A 20,485-nucleotide genomic window follows, 5' to 3' on the forward strand; every position below is an offset into this window, starting at 1 on the left:
CTGAGACCGAGAGATTCCGGTGGTGGGTTATTATACTACCATGCTCCGCATTCACGGGTTTGGTTGCTAATTCAACAATCCACCACTGCATTTTTGCTTTGCATCTCACACCTCTGGTATACACTGGATCGAGAATTTTGTTCTTGCCCTTCACTGCACGGGAGATTCACAAATAATCAACACCTCATTAAAGTTGAAATAAAGAATGGCAGCAGATGTTCTATTCAGTTGAAAATTAAATTGGTGTAATGAGAAGGAACACATGCTTTTTCCTTACGCCCCGCATTCCATCTTGTCTTTCTATGAATTTGCATCGACAGAAAGAGAAAGAACTAGCAAATGATCGGGAGTACAAGTTTATCCAGTGGGACGGTTCATGATTATTTTAACCAAACAGTTCACACAATGATCTGATTAGTATTTCAAACAGTCACTCGGAATTGGAACCACAGAAAACTGCTCCAATGAAATGAACCTTCCATTCTTTCACATGCAGCGTGATGACTGACTTGCTAACTGTACAAGGTCGACCAATTTACTTCAGAAATCACAGCTTCTGTAGGCAGCCACCTGTGCTGTGCAGAGTGTCATTTGTTGCCCCCAGGTCACAGCACATTTCTTCTTCATGAGCTTACGAGCTTCGTTCTTGATCTGTTCGATAAACCTTTTCTATCACTTCATCCCATCCACACATAATTCTGAACTTATGAATAAAATTTGGCGTTAGACCAAATGTTAAACAAAGTGGACGTATACCATTCAGCCCATCGAGTCTGCCTCACCATACAACGAACTCATGGTTGATCTGATAATCTTCAACTTCATTCTGCTCACTTACCACGACAAACTTCATCATCTTTCTGATTAAATACCTGACACAGTTTGAAAATATCCAACAACTTAGCCTCTACTTCGGTTACCAAAAAAAGCCACAGATTCTCTGAGCATGGAAATTACTCTTCAGTTCTGAATTAAATGGGAGATATCTCATTCTGAGATTATGTACTCTGGTGCTCTCCTCAGACCCATAGGGCACGCCACCTGCCTGTATCTACCCAAAATCCCGATTCTGTTTCAAGGAGCATAATTCCAGCCTGACCAATCATTCCCCGAAGCTCCATATTATCCAAAGTTGACGACATCTTTGTAAATGTCTGCTGTCCCTGACAGCACGGGAACTGGAACTTAAAGTCAGAGAGTGATTGGAGTCGGATTAGTCCACACATGGACCAAATACAGTAATGATAACTGACAAATGAGAATCCATTTATATTCTAATGACATTCAATGGTTTCCGTGTACCTGAAGTCCTCCGTGTCATCCCCCTCGGAACTAATATTTATGAGAAATGGAACCTGACCGCCCATATAAAGAAGTTGGCTACAAAAAAGTCCGTCATTCGATTTTGTTTGAATATTAACACAACTCATGTCTCCGTGAAGCCTGCATCATCTGTAAGGCACAAATTAAATGTGTAACAGAACTCTCTCCATTTGCCCGGATGTGTGAAGCTTCAATACCGCTGAAGAGACTGGGTATCCTCCAAGACAATGCAGTAACTTAACTGTACCGCGTTCAACACCTGAATATTTATTACCCTCACGGCTAAGGTACAATTGCAGTAGAGTGCACCACCTACAAGATGCGGTGGAGTAACTCATCCAGACTGTGTTTGCAGAACATTCAACGCTCAAACACTGTACCGACTGTGAGGACAAGGTTGAAGATGTACTGAAGCGCTACGATTTGCAGCTTACCCTACAAAGGCACATACCGGCATGACTTGGAGATGTATCAGTGGTAAATTCATTGAGTGATGAAGCGGTTTTGACGGTCAACGTGGTATACTTCAGCCGTGCATCCTTTATCTTACAACTTTTTAAAATGTTGATTATTGCATTGGCCAGACTTGTGCTCATTCTTTTAGTTGTTTCCGAAACTGGCGGTTGCTAAAGATCGAATATCATCCACAGTCTGAGGACAACAACAGAAAATATCCAAAGATACTCTCGACCAACTGAGCTGCCTGTCCACTCCTCTTCAATGATCTATGAATATCCACGCCAAGATCTCTTTGTTCCTGTTTGTTCTGTTCACCACTCAGAATCCTCACTGTTATTGTTACAACTCTCCAAATTCATTACCACTTACTGGCCTGGATTCAATTCCATTCGCCGTTTTTACTTTCCATCTGACTGATACATCTCTGCAGGCCCTGACAGTGTTCATCATAGTCAAATACACGACCAATTGTTGAATCCTCTGCAAACTTCAAAATCATGACTCCTACAATTAAGTCTGAATCGTTGATCTACATCAGGAAACAATGGAACTCCACTGGAAACAGGCGTCCAAGCATGGTTCATTGCTGGATGTGATGAATACCTGCAATAACAGCACAATCGAACCCCTGATGTCATTTGCAAACATGCTGGTGATTCTGCCAGTTGGCCTCCTAGTGATCCCTTCTCACATATGGGAGTGGCGAATGACCTGTCCACATTGTGCCTGGGCACGTAGGTTTACACTTCAGCGGGTAATTGAATCCTTAAGCCCGCTATGGACCTGACTTCTTGGGGGTGTGTGTATCCATGTGTCTATTGAGCTTGGATAATCAGTTGAATTTGAGTCCAATTCAACTCAATTGGATGACTTCCAATTTTTCCCGTCATCCATGTTTTTTTTTATATACTTCTTTATTCTCCTACGGAATGTGGCCATCATGGTCTGAACATTATTTGTTGTTTATTCTTAATTCAACTTGAACTGAGTCAGAGGGATTCTATTGGTGAACCGCACTGTTGTGAGTCTGGAGTCATATGTTGGCAGGTCTCGTTTAGGACGGCAAATTTCCCTTTCAAAGGGACACGAATGAATGGATTTTCAGCAAATTAAAACTTTTGCTTCTGTTCCTCTGATCGGGGTTAATATTCCAGATTTTATTCATCGTATTAAATACCAGCAGCTGCCATGTTTCAGTCTCCAAGGGTTGCTAGCCCAGTATATCGCTACTACATTTGCATTTGACACGAAGATTGGTGAGTCGCAGAAAGCATAGGGGTCAGTCAAAGAATGAAAAATATAGATAAACAGGAGAGTTGAGCGGAGAAGTGACAGACGGAGTTCCAACGCAGCAAATGTGAAGTGATGCATTTTGGGAAGCCTAATTCTAGAACCAACGACACTGTAAACGGAACAGCCTTGGAGAAAATTGATGAGCATAGAGATCTGGGAGTTCAGGTCATTTGTACCATGACGATGGCGGCACAGGTAGATAGAGTGGTCAAGAAAGCATATGGAATGCTTGTCGTCATAGGACCAAGCTTTGAGTGTAAGACCTGCAGGTCATGCGAAAACTGTACAAGATTTTGGTTTGGCCGCATGTACAATACTGTGCACAGTTCTGGTCGTCATGTTACCAAAAGGAAGTGGACGTTTAGGAGAGGGTGCAGAGAATGTTTACAAGGATGTTGCTGGTATGGAAGATGCTTGCTGTGAAGAGAGATTAAGAAGTTTTTGATTGGTTTCAAAGGAGAAAACGAGATTGGAGGGTCCTGATTGAGGTCTACAAAATATTGAACGGTACAGACCGGGTGTACAGATATATGCTTTTACCCCAGGTGAGAGATTCAATAATGCGAGATCACACATTCAAGTTGAGAGGTGAAACGGTTAAGGAGGACAGATGTAGAAAGTATTTTGGACAGAGGGTGGTAGGTGCCTGGAACGCGTTGGTAGCAGAGGAAGTAGAGGCTGGCACGGTCGTTCATTCAAGGTGCGCCGTGATAGATGCGTGAGTAATTGGGGAGCAGATGGGAAAAGATGCTGAGGAATTGGCTGATAGGCTTAGACAGTTGATTTGGTTCAGCCCAGGCTTGGAGGTCCAAAGGGCCTGTTCCTGGGCTATAAATGTTCTGTGTTCTTTGTTCTTCTTTGTTCACTACACTGCCATCTCATGGCTACGTCGCTCCATCTCAGAGAATGACATTGTCAATTCCAATCATCTCAGAGGGAGTGAGAATATGACATGTGGCTGTGCCGGAATGAAACTGATGTACGCTATATTGGAGTGTTTGCTGGGAGCAAGAGGATGATGTGATCAAATAACAGTTCTTACTGTCAAAATAACAATCAGTGCATTGTTAAGGAAAATTGCACTGAATGCTTGCAATAAATCGACCTCTTGTTTAAGGCTGCAGCACGCTTCCATTGAGCCAATCTGCAATGCGGGTTAATGCTGCTGTTGTATCTTAATAATCTAATAACCAGAGTCAAATATGCCCTTCCTGCCCGCCTTTGATCAGGAGAACTCCCAGACTCGAAATTTCATGCGCCTCTGTACCATCATCGAAGGACAATGTGCTCACCGATCGCATCACTGGTGCGACACAGTAGCTTCATGTGCTCATTTTTATCCCAATTTCCAGTTTGATTTTTGTAACTGCACCATTGATTCTGGGTGGAGGAACTGGGATTATGTCATCCACTGCAGAAATGGGTACTTCCTTGTGTGGGGAAGCTCGTGAGGCAACAAATGTGAAACCACATTGCTGTTGAAACTTACATTTCAACAATATCCTGCAGAATCCCTTGAGAATTTGATGTTTTGTAAAAATCTATCACCCTCAGTCTTCAACATTCAGTACTCGATGGAACTTCCTCAGCCTCTTCAAACATCCAATTTGAATATACAGCCAATTCTGAGTCCCACATGTCTATTATTGCTTGCCAAATAGTCCTGTTGTGTCTCTGCATTCTTCCGAAAATATCCCATGTCACTGTAGTTACTGCTCTTTTCAAACACACATCTCTGCATGCCCCAGGGATCGTATAATGTTCAGTATTGTGCGTTGTGGCCGGAGTAACCTCGTTTGAATCCGAGTTACGGTATGTAATGTTCTCCCCTTTTTAACTCCTTGTGGTACATGCCGACGAAACACAGAAATGAATTAATTGATTTTGCATGATAACTTTCTCTGATATTATGCTTTTTTTTCATCAAACCCCTCTCTCACACATCTCTGTGAGGTAAATATCAGAATTCAGACTCACCCATTCTTGGAGATTTCTCTCCCTCCCACAATCACTGACCTCCTTTAAGTTCCACCTCACATTTCCCTTACAATTATATTCACATTGAACCCTGTTCAGTCTGTGCTGCTGCGCTCACTGTTTCTGGGTGAACGTACCGCAATCATACCATTGCGATCTTCAGACCAGTCGATCCAATTCGATACTGTAGTTTTGAGATCAATGGTCAAGGAGCAGCTTTTAATGACTTGGATCAGACATTATTGGAACTTCAGGCTCAGGAAAAGAACACAGGGCAGCACTGAGAAAAAAAATACTTGCTCATTCGGCTCTATCTAGACTATTGTGTGCAGTTCTGCAATCATATTAGAACTGGAAATGATGCAGGGGTGATTTACCAGGATATTGTCTGGGTAGAAGAATTTCTGTTATGAAGAGAAATTTGATAGACTGGATATACTTAGAGCAGAAGAGATCGAGAGAGGACATGATTGAGATATACAAAATAATCAGGGATACGGATGGCATAGACTGAAATAAACGTTTTGCTATAGTGGAGAGATCACTCACGTAGTAATAGATTTAAGAACAGAGGAGGAAATATTTGAGTGAATGCGCAGACAAACGTTTTGAAACGGCGGGTGGTTGAAATCTGGAACTCAGTGCACGCAAAGTTTGGAGAGTCAGAAATCCTCATAACATTCACAAGTAGTCAGACGTGAAGTTTTGATGGCAGATGTACAAGGCTGTCGGTCAAGTGATTTAAAAAAAGAGTTCTGATCGTTAATCGATTATTGATTTCCAGTACTGATGCATAGGCTGTTTTTTGCATAGAACTCCAGGGTAATTCCACTACCTGTCACTGCGTGAGACTGGGTTCAATTCGCATCCGGGACGGGCGCTTGCAGCTTGGGAGGGCTAAGGGACCAGAAACCCGCATTCGATTCGAGAGTTATGTGACTGACTGTGTTGAATTTGCACGCTCCTTTTTCTCTCTTCCGTGTGGGTTTCCTCTGGCTGCTCCGATTCCTTCTTAGTGTCCAAAGGTGTGCACTTCAGGTAGATGGCAAACAAACCCTGAATGGACTGTATAATCAAAGGCAAAATCAAAGACAAAAGTAGGAATTGCAGCTCATGGAAAAGCGAATGTCCATTTGGGGTCAACAGATCATTTCTTGGAACAGTTTTTGATTCGCAATGTTAAGTCTGATTTCTCTCCACTGATGCTAGCTGACCCGCTGAGCTTTTGAACTCATTTCTTTTTTTTAGGTGAATCAATAATGCGGGTTTAGAAAGATAGGGTGGGGGAGTTTGCATCTCTTCGGCTGGACAGAGCAGACTCAATTGGCCAAATGCTTTCGGTCTGCAATGTGCCTAATTCCATTAACTCTGATTCTATAAGTTTTTGTCATTTTTGTAGTCTTTAGTATTTCACATCTCCCCTGAAATTTGGTTTGCAGAACAGAACAATCGACTTTTTGGGCATAAGCCACCGCCAAACAGTTACCACCCGCTGCCTGGAAGAGGAACGCCTCATATTCTGCCTTCGGACCCTGCAATCATACGGGGTAAATGTGGATTTCAACATCTTCCTCAATTCCCCTCCCCCCACATAATCACAGTCCGAAGCATCCAACTCGGCAAAACCCTCCGGAGTTATTAAGCTTTTCCCCCTCTGATTTATCACTTTTTCCCCCGCCTCCACGCAATTATCGCTTTCCCAGCTACCTTCCACACAACCCCAACTGCCGCCCACTTATCTCTCTTCCCCCACCCACACATCTCATCCCTGATGAAAGGCTTATGCCACAAGCGTCGGTTCTCCTGTTCGTCGGATGCTGCCTAACCTGCTGTACTTTTCCAGCACGACAATCTTGTCATGGCGAAGATAAATTAGCTTAGCTCAGACTCTTTATCTTCGAGCGGAGAACAGAGAGTGAGGAAGAGTTGAAGGTGTACAGTAATGGGATAGATCCGTGTTATAGAAATAAATTTCTTATGGGAAGTGTTTACAACCACAGATCTGCGTTAAACGCAAGAGGGAGAATAATCAGAGGAGACGTAGGAAGAATATTTTCATTCTGAGTGTTGTATCATTCGATCTCACTGTTTCAACGTGTGGTAAAGCTATGAGTCATCAAAACACTTCAGGAGTATTTAGCCGAGTACTTGAGAAGCAAGAGCACACATGGATAAGCACCAGGGATTTGGAAAGTGGGGCGAAGACAAACACATATCTGATCAAAGATCCGAACACCGTACGGAAACTAGGGAGCATGAAAGCATGGGAAGGGTGAATGCATGGATACTACTGTCGATCTGTTACAAGGGGTCTGTGGAATGCTAAACGAGTCAAAAGGTCACTGTGACAGGATGTGGCCACTGTGGCTGGATGGGATAAGCATAAGGGATTGCTCCTCCACCAATTAGCAGAGTCAGACTGGGCCTGAACGGTTTCTGTGAAAGGGTGAGATAATAGCAATTAGTAACGTCAACCTTGCTAGCTAAATATCATCATTGCAGGTTGGGACAAGTCGTGACAATAAATATTTAGGACTTGACTTTAAATATTTAATTGATAGTTAGCCTGCTTGAAACCCTTGTAGCAGAAAAAAAAAGACATTAACTATCTAATCAGCTTGGGACAGGAAAACATTTTGGTAGGTGGAGTAGCTAAACATTTAATCATGACAGGTTAGTCTGGGCTGTAAGATCATTGCAGCAGAGGTGGCAGTAAAATACATAATCGTGACAATAGAAAACCCTATTGGCAGAAGTAGAGCAATAATGGTTTATTGTATACTTGGAGTGAGATAATTCTGACAAACACAGTTGGGCATCCTGGTAAGCTAACAAAAATATAATTGACGAAAGGGTATAAAGAGCCACGGATCCTGAGTTTCGGGGACGTTCAAGAACTTGCTTTTTGAGTGTCACGGTTTTTTGTCTGTTAATAAAAGATCGACGCCTTGAAGAACCCCTCGCATCTCCTGGAGATTTATTACATTTTTTCCACGACATCCACAACTTTGGGTACAGTAGTGGGCGGCACGGTGGCACAGTGGTTAGCACTGCTGCCTCACAGCGCCGGAGACCCGGGTTCAATTCGCGCCTCAGGCGACTGACTGTGTGGAGTTTGCACGTTCTCCCCGTGTCTGCGTGGGTTTCTTCCGGGTGCTCCGGTTTCCTCCCACAGTCCAAAGATGTGCAGGTCAGGTGAATTGGCTATGCTAAATTGCTCGTAGTGTTAGGTAAGGGGTAAATGTAGCGGTATCGGTGGGTTGCGCTTCGGCGGGTCGGTGTGGACTTGTTGGGCCGAAGGGCCTGTTTCCACACTGTAATCTAATCTAATCTAAAATTGTGGCTAGCGAGGCTCGGTAGTGCAATGAAAAGTGCGTTAAATTTTTACAGCATTGTTAACATTGCTATACAAAGTTTGTTGTTTTGAGTTCCACCAGAATCGGAGTTCAGATTTCAGCTGAATCTATTATTATTCTGCTGATATATCGTTAATTCCCATCGTCTGGGGTTCTCGAAATTGCTGTTTACCACAGAAAATTCCTTACCCCCTTGTTGGTGAGATTTGTCGGAATCATATCATTTGAAGCATGATCAGACCAGAATCAACTGCTCACTCAGGAAACCTACAAACTTCGTGCAGAAATCCACTGTCTCTATATGTATTCTGCTCCAATAATTGCACAGGCATTATCGATTGCTTAAATGTAATTTTCCCTTTGGGCGACAGGCTGTTTTGGATGGACCGGGGAAAGATATTGATGTAATTATTCAGTCATGACGATGTCAAATGACAGAGTAGGAACGATGTTTAGTACAGCGTCCTTCTATTCCTATCTGTCAGTGCTGTTTTTGTCAGAGGGTTTTCAACAATAACATGTTGAAACGTGAATCTACACCACGGAATATCAAGGTCCTCCCATTTACCCCACCGCTCTCACAGCCAGAATGGAGAGCTCCTATTGCAGCTTTATATCAGACAATCGAGGATTCTCCCCGGCGCTCTGTCATTCTGCATGCTCCTTCACACAGGTTTCCAACTGAACACATGGAGCAAGCAAACGTGGGCATTCAGGGACAGATTACCCCTCTGTTTTGGTGCAGTTCTGGACACGGAGATGCACATGAATTTCTGACATTCTGAATCTTTCTGTGTGTTCTTCCAACTTTACAATTTAAACTGAAATTGAATTTATTCTTGCATCACAATCTTACATCCTCAATATTCATGGAAACCATGCAGCGTGTTCATGGATGTAGGAATAGTGAAGATTATTGATAAATGCAGTATGTTTCATGTTACCAGTATGACCTTTCAGAAGGAAGTTGTGAAGTTTTATTGATTCGAATTGAAGCCGATCGGAGGAAAGGCCTGGCGACAGCGGCAAAGTAACATTGTCTGTAAACAACGCACGAACCAACGGAAACCCATTTTTCGATGAAGTCTATTTTGTATATTTTTACGTGTCCCTTTCATGAACCTGGTGCTTCAATAATCACAGGTCTATGGCGGTTTCACCTGGTCTGCTTTAGCTTTAATTTCAGAACCACAGCAAAAGTAGAGTAGTTGAGTTAAAGTTCCTAAGGTATGAGTACGACATGTGACCAGCTTGCTGTCTGCGGCTTCAATCGCTCAATTGTTTAGTGCCAGCTACTTAAAGGTGCGGAAAATGCCATGGTTGTAAGTTCAATGCTTACCTAAATATGTTGTTACTGACATTGACAAGGGATTATTAGTGCATCATACTAAAATGCAGTTGAAATGAATATTGAGTGTAGTAACATTTATTTGAAAACTCCAGTTTCAAATTTGTGTCAATTATTATCTCAAAAGATGCAAATATTCCCCAGGTGAATATCCATCTGTGTGTAGGGAAACAGGTGAAATTTTAGCTTAATGACCTTTCTCAAATCGCTCAGCCTGCACTGCATTACATTCTGGGAAAGTCTGCTTAATTCATTTCATATCATTCCATTTCCTGCCAACACGATCAGCTCATTATCCAATCGAAAGTATTAGATTTATCTCTTTAGGGAGTTTGATTGTTGTCAGTAAAGCTAGCAAAGGCATAACAAGTAGTTTAGCTTTTGGGAGGTGCAGAGGAATGCAAACTGGGATAAGGTCGAGTATTGTCACAGGATTTTTCAAGCAGAGATCAGTGAGGATTAAATGGACTCACTCTCCTTTCGAGTGATTGTGACCAAATGGTCAAGGCAACAGATGGCAATGATAATGATGTTTTACATCTACAGGCCAAATCTTACTCACTAGAGGCACCATAGTATTTCAGGAGTAGATGATGATCCTTATGCAAACCTGAGACAGTGAGAGAATTGATCCCATGCTGTTGGTCTCATTTTCTCATAACTAGGTAGTCAGCGGACTGAGCTAACCGACTTCCATTGAATTCAGAGCTAAACCAAACAGTTCACTGTATTTACAATATATAATATTTCATGTAGAATAAGCTGCAACAGCTATCAACGCCAGCAGCTCTTCTTATACTTAACATTTTCAGGTGCAGGTATGATGACATTTCTTTCCGATGCATGTTATCCACTTCGAGAGTATGTCCCTTTTGCCTCGCCAGCCAAGTAGCCGAGAATCTCTATCACTGTTAAATTCAGTCCCTGTGTGCCTGCACACGATTTTTGAAATATAATGGAATCAGTTCCGAAAATGTTTTAATTACTGAAAATTCATCTCCGATTTCAATAATTCTCAGAATAAAAACAATCTGCTCCAAACTTCTTCATCATTCCCCGTTGGTTTTGAAGCTCTAACCTTTAGTTTCCACTCGTCTAAACGAAGGATTTTCCCTCAGATTTTACTCTTACCAACGTAACATCAGCAGGATCACCCCCCTTCAGGCACTGCTAAGTCTTTCCTGATTTCTCCTGCATGATTCTTTATCTATCTCACCGTCCCATCACATCTGCTCTTTCCTTTTCTAGTGGTGTTAGCTCAAAGTAAGCTTCATGTCTGTCGTTTCTATCGACTTTGTATTAAGTGAACTCTGAACCTATCCTTCCTAACGTCTTTATATTCTAGTAAACTCTACCATGTCTTTCTCCATGCCTTTATATCCCAGTAAATTTCATCCTGAGAAAGCATGCTGCGTCCAGTTTAACGCATGAAAACTCACCACTAAGCTGTGCAATCTTATTTCCAACACAGGAAAGGTGGAAGCAATTTCATACAGCTGAATCGATTGGCTGCATCGGGTCAAATCCCCGTCGCATACGTGACTATTGTTCTTATGTTTATTTCTTCTCTACGTGTGCAGAAGTAACACAGTGAGTGATCAATTATTGCTGTCAGACATACATCTACAGGCGTATTAAATACAGAAGTTGTGAGATTCGAGCAGTTTTTATTAACATAGACCATACACTGTTCGAATCTCAGGCTCAGGAACTTGACAGAGAGCGATTTTGTGCGAAAATTGAGCAGAGGTGTTTACCCCATGATGTAACACGAGTTTCTGCGGTTGCTTTGTTGTTCGCCTCATTTGTGTATTTTGCATTATTTAGGATTTTGAAGTTGCGCTTTATATACAATAGGCCCGTGCATTTGCAACATTGTACAAACGATGCAGTACAATAACAGCCGATGCTGATTCAGTCTAATTATCCAGATATTGACCCCTGGAAACAGCACTGAGCACTCTCCTCGAGTCTGGAAAACAGCTTCCTCACAGATGATGTTACATTCCCGCTCTCATGGCTTTTTTCATTCCATCGGCTTCTGTTTTTCACAGAATCCGATTCAATCGATCTTGTCACTGTGTCATTTCTTTCTATGTCGTCAGATCTTGTGAACAGAATATCACAGTGGGAGTGCCCTGGGCCCATAACCCAGAAGTCAGACCAAACTCAGGGTACCGTATTCTGCTCTTTATCATTTCATGAACACCAGGAAGAAATATCTATGCTATTCACAATTTAATTACCTGTTTTAAGAAGCAAGATAAACAGTTCCTGGTTCCTGCTTTGTTGCCACACGGACCAAGTTTGTAAATGCTGGAACCAGTCGAGATTATCCGCTCTCGCACATCCAATTTATCCCCAGTTTGTGTTAAGATGATGGTCTGAATCGCTTCCTTCTCTTCCCTGTAACTCTAGGATGATGTGAGCTGTGAAATCTTTGATGTGAACTGGAGGAACGTGGAAAAATGTATACACATCAGCTGCGTGAGCGACGGGACGTGCTGCAGTAACATTCCATGCTGATTCAGAAAGCAGAAGCCTCCCTGTGACTTCGAGAAGCACAGACACTGTTCCCGAATAATGGGGAGAGATTCACTCTTTCCTCGCAGTTCTGCATTTTCTATCTGTCTCAGATCGCATTATTTGGACAAGGGTTGCCAACAGAAGATGATTTCTTGTGCATGCACGATCTCAATTTTCTTCACTTTTCCAGAATTTCCATACTTCCCACACCCGGCTGACCCCTAGCCCGCTCCACAAATCCGTGTTTGATAGGGAGATGAAGACCGCATTCAAGCTGCTCTCCCCCAACACTACGTGACAATGGAAGATGATTTCATCCAGTTATCAATGAAGACCGCCCTGTTCCGGGAAAGCAGCAAGCAGAGCCTCCTGGGAGAAGCGATTCAGAATGGAAAGGAGCTGTGATGAAAATTCTGTGCTTCTTTCACTCTGAAACAGAAGAAATAGCAAAAAACTCACCTGATTTCTGGTTACCACTTCAGCCGCCATTCTGGCTCGTTTGTCTCTGGTGTGATATTGCCTCAGACAGGTGACATACGTGCGAGAGGTCTCGGGTTCACCTTGCGGATGAGCCTTGGAGTTTTGCACACTACTTCATCCCTGAGAAGATATGATTTCGATGAGATCGAGTTCAGAGAAAGAATCCAAAGATGAAAACATACACAAGTAAGTTCAGAAATCGCTTCTTCTCGGCCGTTGCTGCTCTGAGAAATGGATTGTCTAACTTGAAATAATGCTGATGTTGCCAATGTGAATTTTGCTGAGCGTACGTCCTATACGTAGTAACCTGAATTCCTGAGTCTCGTCAAATTTTGCTTTTCTCACACCGTGTTCTGCATGTCCTTGATTACTATGATCTGCTTTTACCTTTCACAAACAATGCTTTCCACTGTACTTAGGTTCATATGATAATCAATCAATCAAAACACAGTCATTTCCTCATTGCGTGGAGCCAGCAGAGCGAAGGTGGCCTGCATGGCCTCAGTCTGCAGCGTGATATATTTTGTGATTCTGATTGCATTTGCAATTAAAACAGAAGCATTTGGGAAGTTACAGAGTAGATATATTGACACAGCCGGGACACATCTATGCCACAGTGTATCACACAATAAGAGTGAAGATCTTTTGACATCATCCTCGAAGGTACAAGCTAGAGGCAGTGCCTCTCACCCGCCCTCCTCCTCTAACCTAATAATAAGACCTGTTGTGTTAAGTAGGTAAGTGCTGCATTTTGCTTGTTCCATTCTTTAGACCCAGTTTTTTAAAAAGAGGTTAGCTTCAGAGGGATGACAGTGAAGACAGTACAATGTTCCTCTTGCAACATGTTTGAGGTGAGGGATGCCATGGACGTCACTGCTGATTACACTTGCAGGAAGTGCACCCATCTCCAGCTCCTCCAAGACCGTGTTAGGGAACTGGAGCTGGAGTTGGATGAACTAAGGATCATTCGCGAGGCAGAGGGGGTAATAGATCTGAGCTTTAGGGAAGTAGTAACTCCAAAGATTGCAGACAGATGGGTCACAGTGAGGGGGACTGGGAGAAAGCAGCCAGTTCAGGGACCCCTTGCGGCCGTACCCCTCAAGAACAAGTATACCGTTTTGGATACTTGTTGGGGGGCGACTTACCAGGGGTAAGAAATGGGGCTCAGGCCTCTGGCACGAAGCCTATCCCCGTCGCTCAGAAGGGAAGGGTGGAGAAGAGCAAAGCAATAGCAATTGGGGACTCGATAGATCGGGGCACATGTAGGCGGTTTTGTGGGGGTGAGAGAGACTCACGTTTGGTGTGTTGCCTCCCAGGTGCAAGGGTACGTGATGTCTCTGATCGTGTTTTCCGGGTCCTTCAGGGGGAAGAAAATCAGCCCGACGTCGTGGTCCACATTGGCCCCAACGACATAGGTAGGAGGAGGGCTGAGGATGTTAGGCAGGCTTTCAGGAAGCTAGGTTGGAAGCTCAGATTTAGAACAAACAAAGTTGTTGTCTCTGGTTTGTTACCCGTGCCACGTGATAGAGAGTCGAGGAATAGGGTGAGAAAACATTTAAGTGCGTGGCTGCAGGGATGGTGCAGGAGGGAGGGATTCCGGTATTTGGATAACTGGGATTCTTTCTGGGGAATGTGGGACCTCTACAAACAGGATGGTCTATACCTGAACCTGAGGGGCACCAGTATCCTTGGCGGGAGGTTTGCTAGTGCTCTTGGAGGGGGGGTGGTTAACTAACTTGCAGGGGCATGAGAACCTGGACTGTAGTTTTAGGGTGCAGGACCTGGAGTGTAGGGAGGTTAGGAACATGGCATCAATCTTAATGGAGGGTGCCCTACGATGTCATAAAAATCAAGGCCAATGGCACTTCAATCTCCTCCCTTGCTTCCCAGAGAATCCTAGGATAAATGACATCAGGGCCAAGGGACTTATGTATTTTCACCCTTTCCAGAATTTCCCTACATAATTCAAAGCCGTCCATTCTGCTTAATTATGACTCAGTATTCACATCGGCAACAATGTCCTGTTCCTGAGTGAATACTGATGAAAAGTATTCATTCAGTGTCTCCCCAATATCTTCAACCTCCACACACAACTTCCCACTACTATCCTTGACTGGACCTATTCCTACTCTTGTCATTCTTTTATTCCTAACATATCTATAGAAAGTCGGCACGTTAATGACATCACACGTCTCTGCCGTCCCTCTGCCTGTCTCTGTGACAGAGTGGCTGAGGGAGAAATAATGGCTCGATTTTAATCCTCCCTTCCGCTTTGGACTGCCTGCTGCCCCTGTGGGGATGGTTCTCAGTAAGTGAGGGTTACATTCGGAGTTGCTTCATCTGGGACAGTTGGGGCTCAGATGTTAACTAATGCCCGATTGCAGCAAGAAGCCGACGCCTGTGAAACAAAAACCTTTCTGCAGGATTGTTCTGCGAAGGTAGATTCTGAACATCAAATGGGCAGCACAAAAATTCAGTTATTTGAATTTTACTGAGGGAAGAGAGTCCACAGTCCATTTCTCTCTTTCCCACCAGTTCAGCATCTTTCTCTCTCTCAAATAAATGATATTTGGAGGAAATTCGCAATCAAATTTGCTAAGTTCGAGCGGCACTCTTGCGCCTGGCTGTGCCCGTGAGAGAATGCTTCAGAGCATATCCGCCCTTACATCCCTCATAATGTCTGCAAGCGGAGGGAAATGGCTGAATACTCTGCCAATAGAGACAGCTCATTCTACGGGGATGGGATAAACAGCACCGTCCCGCTGGGGACATTCTGCAGATCAGACACTTTATCGTTCAGATCATACTAGAGTGAGGGCGCTCGAGAATGCCAATCGGTCACTCGTACCTGTGCCAACTTGGGAGTTGCAAAACATTGATGAAAGTGGAAACACTAGTTCATGTTTCAAGTGTTTCCGTGAAGCAGGAAGCTGAAGAAGCGATTGAGATCTGATTACAGGAGCAGCAAATAAGTCGTACAGCGCAGAGGAGAGCTTTGAAGTATTGCATTCTGGTTGATGGGACGATCATGCTTTCACTCGGCCACGCTGCTCCAGAAGATAATATGTCAGTGCCTCTTAGCATTGTGATGTCACAGGCAAATGTCGCCGTTACACTGCAGGAAATTCCTTTTTCCAATTTGAGGGCAAACCATGTGTAAAGTTGCTTATACATCGAACCCTTTCACATAAATAATTCCACACCACCTCAGTGTGTTGTATTGTCTCCTTTCCACTTTACCTGTATTGTGCCTGCAGTGAAGGTGCTTTGCTCCTTCTCTGCGTCTTTCACAATCTGGGTGATGTGGGGCAGTTGTATTGACTCATCTTCTGACAGAATTTTCCACTTCACTTCAGCCCGCCTTAACTTCGCTATCTGATACCATTCTCGTTGTTTGGGTGTTAAGCGCTCGTCTCAGACCCAGCCTGCCATCACCCAAAATAAATGGAATACTCAGTCACATTGTGATCACTGCAATCGAGGGATATCTTCACTCCAAGGTTATTGATAATTCTAAGGATAAAGTTAGGATTTCAGATGCTGGAGATGGCAGTATGATGCTGGAAAAGCACAGCAGATCAGGTGGCATCCGAGGAGCAGGAGAATTCAGGTTTCAGGCTTAAGACCTTCATCAGGAATAAGGCCTGAGTCGGGGCTGAGAGATAAATGGAAGTGGTGTGGGGTTGAGGGGAAATAGCTGGAAAGTAATAGAAGGATGAATAGGAGGGAGAAGAAGAAAGGTCAGAAATGGCACTGATGGAATCGGTCGAGAGGACGGTGCCGACTTGAAAGCTTGGGCTTGGGGGAGGGGAAATGAGGTAACTATTCGAATTCACATTTATCCTGTATAGTGTTAGGGTCCCAAGCCGGAAAGTGTAGTGTTCCTCCTCCAGGCATTCGGCGGTAACGGTTTGGCAGTGGAGGAGGTCCAAGACCTGTATGTCTTTGATGGGGTAGGAGGGGGAATTGACGTGTTCAGCAACGGGATGGTGAAGTTGGTGGGTGCGGGTGTCCCAGAGATGTTCTCTGAAATGATCTGCAAGAAGGTCTCCTGTCTCCCTGATGTAGAGGAGACCACACTGGGTGCAACGGATTCAGTAGATAACATTGGTAGCTGTACAGGTGAATTTCTAATGGATGTGGAATGATTCCTTCGGGCCTTGGCTGAGATGAGGGGAGTGGTGTGGGTGCTAGTTTCACTCTTCCTTTGGTGGCAGTGAAAGGTGCCAGGAGAGGGTTGTGGGCTGTTGGGGGAATGTGTGGACCTGAAGAGGGGGTCATGGAGGGAATGGTCTTTACGGAATGCTGGCAGGGCTGGGTAGCGAAATATTTCTCTGGCGGTGGTGTCTGTTTGCAGGTGGCATCAGTGGCAGAATATGATACGTTTTATGCCGGGTTTGATGGGGTGTAAGGTGAGCATCAGGTGGTTCTGTCCTTGTTGCGTTGAGAGGCGTGGCTTCAAGGGTGGTGGTGTGTGAAGTGGAGGAGATGAACTCGAGGGAGCTGTCAACCACGTGAGAAGGCAATTTGTGATCGTGGAAGAAGGAGACCAAGTGGCTCTTTCTGAGATATAATTGGTCATCCTGGGAACAGATGTGGTGGATGTGGAGGAATTGGGAATAAGGAATGGCGTTCTTACACGAGGTAGGGTTTGAGGAGATGTAGTCTAGATACGTGTGGGAGTCGGTGGGTTTGTAGTATATGTCTGCAATTGGTCAGTCGCCAGAGTCGGTGATGGAGAGGTCCAGGAAGGTGAGTGAAGTTGCCAAAATGATCCGGATAAATTTGAGATGGAAGGTGTTGGTAAAGTTGGTGAGCTATTAAATCTCCTCGTTGGAGCACAGAGTCGCGCCAAACATTCATCAATATAGTGGAGGAACAGATGGAGGATGGTGCCTGTGTAATTGCGAAAGATGGACAGTTCTGCGTATCTGACAAAGAGACAGGCATATCTAGGCCCTATGCGGGTTCCCATGGCTACCAGTCTCGATGGAGGAAGTGGGAGAATTGGAAAGAGAAGTTGTTGATTGTGAGGACCAGTTCAGCCAGGTGGATGAGGATGTCGGTGGAAGGGTACTGGATGGTGTGAGATTAAGAAATGGAAGGCTTGCAGATGGATGTCTACAGGGACTGGATATCCATGGTGAAGATGACGCGTTGGGGGCCAGGAAAACGAAATTCTTGGCGGAGGTGAAGCGCATAGGGGTGTCACGAATGTAAGTCGGCATTTCCTGAACTGGGGAGATAGGATTGTGTCGAGTTAGGAAGAGATTATTCGGATGGGACAGGCGCAGAATGAGACAATACGTCGACTGGGGCAGTCAGCTTTGTGAATCTTAGGAAGGAGGTAGAATCGGGGAGTGCGCGGTTCACGGACAATGAGGTTGGAGGTTGTGGAAGGGAGATGCCCAGAAGTAATGAGATTGTGGATGGTCTGGGAGATGATGGTTTGGTGAGGGGAAGAGAGTTTGTGATCGTGGTCTGTAGGAGGAAGTGCCTGCGAGTTGGCACCTGGCTTCAGCTTTGTCCCTCTGCCCGACTCACAAGCCTAATTCCTGATGAATGGCTTATGCCTAAATCGTCCATTCTCCTGCTCCTCGGATGTTGCCTGACCTGCTGTCCTTTCTTTCTACTGTGACGTTCAGGAATGCGAGTTTGTTGTCGGTTTCTTCCTCCTGATTTCCCTCTTAAGTATATTCATATTATACTCAACGTATTCAAGAAGAACGGAGACTCAAAAAGTACAGTGCGCAGATTCCTCAAGAACGAACCACGACAAGCAGACCAAGCACAGCCAGAAACCCTAACCACCTTACCATACATCAAGGAAGTTCCAGAAATAACAGCCAGACTACTAAGACCCCTCGGAATCCCAGTAGCATACAAACCCACCAACACTCTCAAACAAAAGCTAACAAATTTAAAAGACCCAGTACAACCCATGGACAAAACCAACGTCATCCACAAAATTCCATGCAAGGACTGCCACAAACACTAAGACAAACAGGAAGAAAGTTAGCCACCAGGATATACGAAAACCAGATAACCAGAAAAAGACACGACCTTCTCTCCATCGTAGCCCTTCGCACGGATTAAAAATACCACCATTTCGATTGGGACAATACATCTATCCTGGGACAGGCTCAGCAAATACATGCTAGAGAATTCCCAAAGGCCTGGCACTCTAACCACAACGCATAAACAAACACATATATCAAGATGCCATCTATCAACCCCTCAGAAAACGAACAGGAAATGACATCACCACAAACCCCAGGAACCCCATCCAGGAGAAAGATATAAATAGAAAGCAGGAGACAACAGCTTCGCTTCGCTTGGAGGTCGCCACTGATGCTGCTGTTTCCTAGCCAAGTAATAAAACGTCTGGATATCAAAGCTACAGCTCAGCGAGCAAATGTACACCCTACATTTCAAATCATTTTTCATGTTTATGTTGCATGAATCTGCGGTTATTGATCCACAGTTTAATTTCACTCCCTCCGTAACATGCTGATTTCTCCCGTTGTTCATCGTTCAATGTGATGCATCCAGTGTGTGCATAACGAGAGGGAGCTGTGCCTTATGTCCAGCATTCATCAATGGCGAATGCAAGGGGCGAGGGCGAGACCAATGTGTAAGTCTCTCCGTGCCCATACACGGCACCTACATCGGCAATTCTCCACTGTGCATTTACAGCCAGTTCTCAGTGCGCCTACATCCATGCCCTGCCCCTTTTGATATATCTCCATTATTTTGTGCTGTCTCACTGTACTCTTCTCACCAGGATGAAGTACTTCTACTCAACCTCCTCCAGATTTCATCTGACAAAACATTCATTAAGAATCCCTTTGCATAAACATGCACTCCGCATCTCTCGTTATTTGATTTTCCTGGATGTCTTTCATACGAAAAAACGTTCACAGCAACTTGACTTAAAAAAAAAAAAATGCCGCGCTCCTTTCCATTATTCCAATGCAACCTACATTTCACTGCAGTTTAGTCAACAGGCCCAAACTTTTCTTTGAGATTTTGTAATAGCAGCGCTGCATATCAACTGACCAGTGGAGTCACAATTTCAATATGGTAGCTGTGTTCAATCTGAAAGCAGCACCATTGAAAGCCGTTGTTAACGGTGACGAGAGTAGGATGCGAACCCACGTTTGCAGAGTACAACAGATTAGCAGTCCATCGCCTTATCCTCTCGGCCACCTCGTCACAGTTGCGAGGTATGCTATGACCTTATGAATAACTGAACTGCGTAAACTATGCAGAGCAGCAGATATTTCTCCTTGGTGTTGGTGAAATGATAAATAACACAGGACAGTTCCAAGACTATGTTTTGAACTCTGGGTTGTGGGGCAAGCGCACTCCCACTGTCACACTATGCACACAGTGATATGAACAAAAATGAGTAAATGACTATGTAACAAGGTCTGTTTAATTCTGTGAAGATTTGAAGTCAACGGAATGAAGAACCCGAGACAGCAGGAGGTTTTCTTTCAAGAAAGCGTTGGATAGAGCTCTTCAGGATAGTGGAATCAAGGGTTATGGGGATAAGGCAGGAACAGGATACAGATTGAGGATGTTCAGCCATGATCATAATGAATGGTGGTGCTGGCTCGAAGGGCAGAATGGCCTACTCCTGCACCTGCTGTCTCTTGTCTGTTAAATTGCCTGTGAGGAATTGTTTTTCAGACTGGAGGAGAGTGCACAGTGCTCAATG

Source organism: Chiloscyllium plagiosum, unplaced genomic scaffold, assembly GCF_037043375.1.
Source record: "Chiloscyllium plagiosum isolate Xiang-an unplaced genomic scaffold, Cpla_swu_hap1 HiC_scaffold_51, whole genome shotgun sequence".
Classification (NCBI taxonomy): Eukaryota; Metazoa; Chordata; class Chondrichthyes; order Orectolobiformes; family Hemiscylliidae; genus Chiloscyllium; species Chiloscyllium plagiosum.